The sequence below is a fragment of the Stenella coeruleoalba genome (genome assembly GCF_951394435.1).
Source record: "Stenella coeruleoalba genome assembly, chromosome: 3".
NCBI classification, from domain to species: Eukaryota; Metazoa; Chordata; class Mammalia; order Artiodactyla; family Delphinidae; genus Stenella; species Stenella coeruleoalba.
Genome location: NC_137148.1, coordinates 150,634,623 through 150,643,135, shown reverse-complemented (window position 1 = coordinate 150,643,135; position 8,513 = coordinate 150,634,623). Strand labels below are relative to the sequence as shown.

Genomic DNA, 8,513 nt, shown 5'->3' with positions numbered 1-8,513 from the left:
TGCTTTCAAATAACACGCCTTGGCTCCTTCCAAGCGACCCAGGGCTTTGAGCAGGTTCCCCAGGTCACTGCGAACACAGTACAAATCAGGATTGCACTGAAGAGCAGAGACGTAAGCTTGTACTGCCCCTTCCATGTCGCCTGCTGCTACCAAAGCGGCTGCCAGGTTAATATAACCATCGATGAAATCTGGTTTGAGATGCAATGCACGCCGGTAATGCTCAATTGCTTCCTGCAACTGCCCTCTTTCCTTGTACACATTCCCCAAATTCGAATAGGCTTCTGCCAGAAGAGGGTTCTGTTTAATTGCCAGAGTACTAAAGTGGGCAGATCTGTCCAGCCTTCGACACTGGAAGTGTAGAGATGAAAGTAATAAAAGTACTCCAGTATTGTCTGGCTCTTGTCTCCACAGCTGCATGCAGTGTCTCTCAGCTGCCTCAAAATCACCTGATTGATATTCTCGATGAGCCAACTCAGCTAACCCTTGGAAGGAAAGCATACGTTTCGTTGGTTCTGTGCTGTCGGCCACGTTGCCCACAGAAGACGCCATCTGGAGCTTCTGGAGAGAGTGAGAAAAGGGGGTAATTGAGTCCCGCTGCCGCCACTACTGGCAAGAATGTTTCTAGAGGTAGCAAATACGAGGGCAGCAGCCGTACCACTGATTTGGCAGGCTTAAGCGGCGGCGACAGTTACAGGCACCGAACCTGAGGAACTCTGGTTGGTCGTCTAACTCTCACGCTCTTGAAATCTTCATTCTTAACCCTGCCCTCTTCCACCATTTTTCTCCTAACCAGGGAATAAAAATTACCTATACACTTGCCTTAGAAGAAATCAAAAGTCAGTAGTCCAAACACTTTTCAAAATTTTGTTTTCTGCCCAGTTGGAAAGGAAATACATGATTGACTTTACTTCATCATTCATATAGTCAATGTGGAAAACATTAGGGTCGTGAATTTCAATACAGTAAGTTCAGAAAATTTTAAATTGGCCTTCCCAAACCACTAATAAGTAACCGATGTTGTATATAATGCTAAAATCTTAGAGACTGATTTTGATATTTTAAAAGTTCTGAAAGGATTAGCTAATTTTTCCTCATCATACTTTGCATGCCTCAAACCTGAGTATTACTTTTATAAAAATAAATTTATTTATTTTTATTTATTTATTCTTATTTTGGCTGCGTTGGGTCTTCAATGCTGCGTTCAGACTTTCTCCAGTTGCGGCGAGCGGGGGCTACTCTTTGTTGCGGTGCCCAGGCTTCTCATCACAGCAGCTTCTATTGTTGTTCCACAACTCTATGGGTTCCTTTTTAGGTCCAATGAAGAACCCTAGAATTAATTCACGTAATTATAGGTTTTTGCAAAATTGTCAAAAGTGAGATATTTTCACTTCCATCAGGTAAGACCAGCGTCTCTTTCTTTGCCAATTTTCCTTCTATCATATTCCGCTATGTTGGATCATATTGGAATGGCCACAGGCTTTTTTGAAATCTGGCTAAGGAGATTTTCTTTTGTTCTGTGGTACGCGGACCTCTCACTGTTGTGGCCTCTCCCGTTGTGGAGCACAGGCTCTGGACGCACAGGCTCAGCGGCCATGGCTCACGGGCCTAGCCGCTCCACAGCATGTGGGATCTTCCCGGACCGGGGCACAAACCCGTGTCCCCTGCATCGGCAGGTGGACTCTCAACCACTGCGCCACCAGGGAAGCCCTAAGGAGATGTTTTAAGTGAGGCTATTATGTGATTTTCAGACACCACCATATGTAATTGACTATATACTATCCCATTACAGGAATAACTTCCAGTACTCATACTGACTACTCTACTGACTTAACTAGCACAAGACACAGAAGCATAAGGACAAAAACCACCTTACAATATAGCCATGTCTCGCACTTCACAGCTCTCAAAGCATGTGCGTTTGAAGAAAAAAAAACACAACTGAAAAGTACAAAACCAGAAGCTATTCTGTGGAAAATTACTTCAATCATCAGGCATGTGAAAGATAAGTCAAAGATTCAGTTTTCATCAATGCTTAGTCAAAACGGAAATTTTCTTCTGTCAAGAATATACTCCAGAGGCTTCCCTGATGGTGCAGTGGTTAAGAAGCCACCTGCCAATGCAGGGGACAAGGGTTCGAGCCCTGGTCCGGGAAGATCCCACATGCCACGGAGCAACTAAGCCGTGGTGCCACAACTACACTGCCTGCGCTCTAGAGCCCGTGAGCCACGACTACTGAGCCTGCGAGCCACAACTACTGAATCCTGCGTGTCTAGCGCCTGTGCTCTGCAACAAGAGAAGCCACCGCAATGAGAAGCCTGTGCACCGCAACAAAGAGTAGCCCTCACTCTCTGCAAGTAGAGAAAGACTGCGCACAGCAACGAAGACCCAACACAGCCAAAAATAAATAAATAAATAAATAAATACATAAATAAAAGAATATACTCCATCAACAATGTGTGTAATGGAATGGTGTGAATGAGTATTTTATCAGAATTCCTGTAATGCACAAGCCTATAGCAGTACTGAAATCAGTAATGCATTTATAATAGTAAATATTTATGACGAAGTAATCCATAGAGGTTTTCTCAAAGTTAACAATGAAAATTAATGTGACATTATCAATAATAAATTGTGAAGCTGAAAGAAGCTTTTCTAAACTATTAATAACTAGAAGCAAATTGTAATCAACGATGTTACAAGAAATCTATGTCTAAAAACTACAAAGTTTATTTCTTAAAATTTTATTTCGAAAATATATAAACTGTCGTATGAGGAGGCAGTTAAAGAATATATAGCTAAAAAAGTGGGGGAAAAGTTTTATAGAGACACATCTGGCAGTAATTTTTAAATGTCATTTTCGTGGATTTTGTGACACCTATAGTATTGATATTTGAAAGCATTTAAAAAATTGTAATTTGAAGATTTGCTACTTCCAGGTAGAATAAAATATTTTGAAGCAAAACAACGTTTCCGCTGAGAAAAACAAAAAAAGCCAAATAGCCAGCATTCAATCAAAAAGTTCTAGACAAACCAAGAGATAGAATCATATGACTAAAATTCTAAGAAAAGAACAGATAATACAAAAATATTTATATAAGATATTGTGTATCTTTATCAGGAAAAGTCTTTATCAAGAAAAGACTTTAAAATCTTCAGAATTAATATTATATTTTATTTATTTGTATATTATATTTATATATAGATATTTATATATTTATATAAAGAACTTAAAGATAAAGCCCTAGTTAAGGCAGTGACAAGAGCAGTAGCAGTGGGAGTGAAAAGAAATGGTTATATTCAAGCACATTTTGTCAGGAAAAGTCCAAGATCAAATGTCTGACTGCATACATGGGATGGATAGACGGAGTGGGAAAAATCAAAGTTAACTATAGAGGTTCTAGTGAAGATGGGGTTGCCGTCACCCAACCCAAGGGGTTGCGATCATCCCCAAGGCATAGGAGACTCAAAGGGAAGGTCATGGTCAGAGGCAAAGTTAATTGGTGGGAAAATAAGACTCCCAGTCTCTCCATCTCCTTATACCAGTTTTTTTTTTTTAACATCTTTATTGGAGTATAATTGCTTTACAATGGTGTGTTAGTTTCTGCTTTATAACAAAGTAAATCAGTTATACATATGTCCCCATATCTCTTCCCTCGTGCATCTCCCTCCCTCCCACCCTCCCTATCCCATCCCCCTAGGTGGTCACAAAGCACAGAGCGGATCTCCCTGTGCTATGTGGCTGCTTCCCACTAGCTATCTGTTCCTTATACCAGTTTTGTTTTTCTGCTCATATATGTAGCAGCATTTCATTCAAGGGGAAAGTCATTGATCTGACTGGTCAAATTAAACAACATAGTTCAAGGCACATTTACAGTGGTTAGTTCCTCCACAATTTAGAAAGTCACATTCACAATTTCTCTCTTCCTATGCCACAGAACACATTGGCCATTCCTCCAAAGTTTCCATTCCACAGAGTGGACCAGAGATGACGTTAGCCCTGAACTGAGAGCTTGGCATGAGATGGTGTCAGCCCCACGTAGAGCTCTGGCATAAGCTATAACCCATACCAGCTCTCCAGAGAGCTCTGCATGGAATCCTGGGAGTAAACTCAGCCATAATAATGGGATTCTGTTTTTCATTTGCTTTTCCCTCTTGCTTAACTTTCCCTGGCCACTCTGACAAACAAACTTTCAGGCATTCCTGGGCCACTCGCTAACTTTATTCCATTTAATGTCACCCAGATTCCCAAGAAAATTACTAACTATAAGGAGGGAAATTTGGAACATGGTGAATTTTAGATGCCTGAAATATACAGGTCATTGAATCCAGTTAAGTAGCAAATTATCTGGATCTCAAATATGCCAGTAGAATAGCAGACTAAGCTCAATTTAATGTACTCTTACTGGAGACACACGTAAATTCTGGGTCAATTTTGAAAAAGTTAAAAGCACATAGCTGAGATTAAAAGAAAGAAAGGAACACCTGCGTGTTTCAGAAAGTAACAGAGAAATTAAATCCAGAGAAAGAAGAGCGCACTGATGTCTGTGGGTTCCGTTCCTTAGTATAGGCCTTATGTAAATAGGGGCTGGAGCTAGAAATCTAACATTACCTTGAGGCCAGGAATTTATAGACTCAGGATGGAACAATATTGAGAAGTTGGTACAGATATCCTACAGAAATTTCATGAGGAACTGCTTAGTCCATTAAGAGGGCCAAGGGCGGTGGTGAGGAAGATTGATTATCTCTTGAAAACCTTCAGGTACAGAAAACATCAACACCTCTGAAAAGTAGGCCTCTCCTTCCCAGCGTTGTGATGGCCAGGTTGTCACTAACCTGTAAGGCCCTGTATGAATCAGAAACTGCAAGGAGAGTAATTCAAAGAAAAACAGATGCAGGATGGGTGTGGCAATAAATCCTAGGACCCTATCAGAAACAAAATTAAAACCACTCTAAAGGGAAATTTTAACAAACCAGAGCAGATAGTATCCTAACCAGAATAGAATAATAATTCTGAGGAAGTTACTTTAGTTATTTAAGTAATATTCAACATCCAGAGCAAAATTCACTTAAGTACTGTACTGGTGGAAACTAGGCAGCCCTATGGAGACAATAAAAAGGTGTTTACCATCAAAAAACATCAAGGTAAGAAAGATAATGTCTAATTTTTAATTATCCTGTGGTTTATTGAAATCTTTTGGAAACCCAAAATAGAGAAAACCTAGCAGGCAATGAAGACTTAAATCTTTAGAGATTTATCAACTCATCTATAAAAGCTTTATTAATCTCTTCTTTTAATACCACTTCTGAGAGGTATAAATGTGTCCAGTGATAGGGTTGAAGAAGCCTGAGAGAATTTCAATTGTTTACTATTCTTGGTCAGCTATTAAGACCTTTCAGGAGCATCTTGATTTTCATGGCATCATCCAACAAAAAGCAGGATATTTTACAGAAAGTCCTGGTCCACTTTTTGTCTTGCTTTTGTGTTTACGTTTTTGGTTTTCTCACATTGGGCGGTACATTAGGCTACCTATTGCATACTCCCTCATTCATGCATGCATTCATTCAAACAATATTTACTGAGTTGAGATATTTAATTAACACCCAATAAATGATGTTTAGATGAATGAATGCGCTTTTTATCAAAGTAAGTGTAAGTACTGAGAAAAATTACAGAATGTATGATCCCAGCCCCACAAAAGCGTATAATTGTGTTGAGGATATAACATATGCTGGTGAAATAACTAATATATCATATTGGACAGTTTCTAAGTTCAAAAATGAGTTTTTATAAATAATCAGAACCTAAGGAGGACAAAGAAGGGACAGTTCATTATGGGTTGAATCTATCAATAAATGTACATTTCAGATGAGATTTGAGATTGACCTTAAAGAAAGAAGAGGACTTAGATATATGAACAGAGAACAAAAAAGGCATGGTGATAGCATGTGCATAGATAGTGTGGCCAATATTTATGTTCTTCCTTAAAGATAGTCAGAGATAACCCAAATGTAACTGTTCCCATGGGTCCATTCTCAGTATCCAAACAAAACGGCAAATCCTATCTTAGTAAAACTAATGAAAAACACAGTCTTTAACAAAGAGATTGTGAAGGAAAGGGGGAGAGAAAGGCTTGCATCCCACACCACACAACAAAACTTATTTAATTATGTTTCATTTTCTCCCTCTGAACATTTACTCTCCCTCTCTCTGTACGTCTCTCTTCTCCCACATCTGGCCACACTCTACAAGCCACCTTTCCAGATCTTTCCAGAACTCTCCATCCTAGTTTCATTATGCCACAAGTTAAACATCTCACAGGTCTCCAGGACGCATCCTCATCACTTATTCCACAAAGACAAACAAAGGACACTTCTCAGGATCACGTTTCTTGGAAGGAAGAAGTCACGAGGAGTGATTATAAATAATATAAGGTGGAGAGCAGTGACTTAAAATACCATTTTTCCTCTTAGAATGTGAATACAGGGAACTTTGGGAAACTAGAAAATCTAGAAAGGATTCATTGATAATTATTTATTTTCAATGAATAAAATAAAACGTAATAATATGGCTAAACTCTGACAGATTAACTTTTTCAAAAGTTGCTTTCACACACCTTCACTATTGGGATGTTTGATAAACACATCTTTCTTCTTTCTTTGCAGATACTGGCACCAAACTTTCAAACAGTAAGAACCTTCCCATAAGTCCCTTGCCAGGCAAGATTAAGGTATAACAATCCAAACAGATTTTTGAAGAAGATAACTGGTTGAAAGCACAGGAAAAGAGCTGGGTTGCCCTTTTTCAACAGTCACATAATGAGTAATGTGGGAATTGGTTTACAAAGTCTCTCTCCATGAGGGGCTAAGGTTAAGATTAGAACTTCTGAGGCCAGAAGAGCAAAATAACTACAACAACACACATATTTTCAAGAGCCGCCCTTTGGATGTGAGGGGTTGATTTTTCCCACTCTTTTTTCAGCAGCCCAACTGGTGCCTTTAGTAAATGACATAAGAGAATACAGTGTGGCCAAGAAGGCTTAGATTTCCTTAGCCCCAAGTCAGATATTCTCAAGTGACTGTCCACTCAAATTAAAAAGAGAGATTTACAAGAGGAAACTGGATACAACTGAGTGTACTTTTATTTCAACCCTTTACCTGAATGTTTTGTTTTGTTTTCAGTTCTCCACTGAAGTTGCCTACATTAATATATTTTTAAGAACATTTCCTTAAGTTGAAGTATTCATTCAGTATATTCATTTACTATAATTGAGAAAAGCCAAATGACTTAGGCAAATTCATTTCTATATTGCCACAGCAGTGTATTGTGAACTAAATGACACCTGGCAGTTCTTTACTCAGATACTAACTCAATTAGAAGGCAGAACAAGGATACCTACCCATTCAGGGAAGGAAAGGTCACTTAGCCTCTGTAGCTGTCTTAGGTCTCTTATCATCACAGTAGCAAATTGAAGACTAAAAACCATACGATCATCTCAATAGGTGCAGAAAAAGCTTTTGAAAAAATGCAATATCCATTCATGGTAAAAACTCTCCAGAAAGTGGGCATACAGGGAACATACCTCAACATAATAAAGGCCATATATGACAAGCCCATAGCTAACATACTCAATGGTGAAAAGCTGAAAGCATTTCCCCTAAGATCAGGAACAAGACAAGGATGCCCACTCTCACCACTTTTATTGAACAGAGTTTTGGAAGTCCTAGCCACAGCAATCAGACAAGAAAAAATAAATAAATAAAAGGACTCCAAAATGGAAAGGAAAAAGTAAAACTGTCACTGTTTGCAGATGGCATGATACATAGAAAATATGAAAGACACCATCGAAAACCTATTCGAGCTCAAACATGAACTTGGTAAATTTGCAGGATACAATAGATTTCTATATATAAATTTTGTATTTCTATACACTCACAGTGAACTATCAGAAAGAGAAATTAAGGAAACAATCCCATTTACAATCGCATAAAAAAGAATAAAATACATAAGAATAAACCCGCCTAAGGAGGTAAAAGACCTGTACCCAGGAAACTATATGACACTCATAAAAGAAATGAAAGATGACACAAACAGCTGGAAAGATATACCGTGGTCACGGATTGGAAGAATTAATATTGTTAAAATGACCATCATACCCAAGGAAATCTACGCATTCAATGCAGTCTGTATCAACATATCAAGGGCATTTTCCACAGACCTAGAACAAATAATTTTAAAGTTTGTATGGAAACACAGAAGATCCTGAATAGCTAAAACAGTCTTGAGAAAGAAGAACACAACTGGAGGAATCATGCTCCCTGGCTTCAGACTGTGCTACAAACCTACAGAAATCAAAACAGTATGGTACCGGCACAAAAACATCCATCACTGGAACAGAATAGAGAGCCCAGAAAGAAACCCATGCACTTATGGTCAATGAATCTATGACAAAGGAGGCAAGAATATGCAATGGAGAAAAGTCAGGGCTTCCTTAGGGATGGTTTCATCAATTTGT

At 38.8% G+C, this 8,513-nt stretch overlaps 1 long non-coding RNA gene across 1 annotated transcript in view; it reads right to left on the bottom strand.

Moving 5' to 3' along the window:
* Positions 1-22: 22 nt before the first annotated feature.
* Positions 23-8,513, bottom strand: part of LOC307183212 — a 29,618-nt gene continuing 21,127 nt past the window's right edge. Inside the window, exon 3 of the long non-coding RNA XR_013827419.1 lies at positions 23-558. This is a non-coding gene — a long non-coding RNA (uncharacterized lncRNA). The remainder of the gene's footprint in view (positions 559-8,513) is intronic.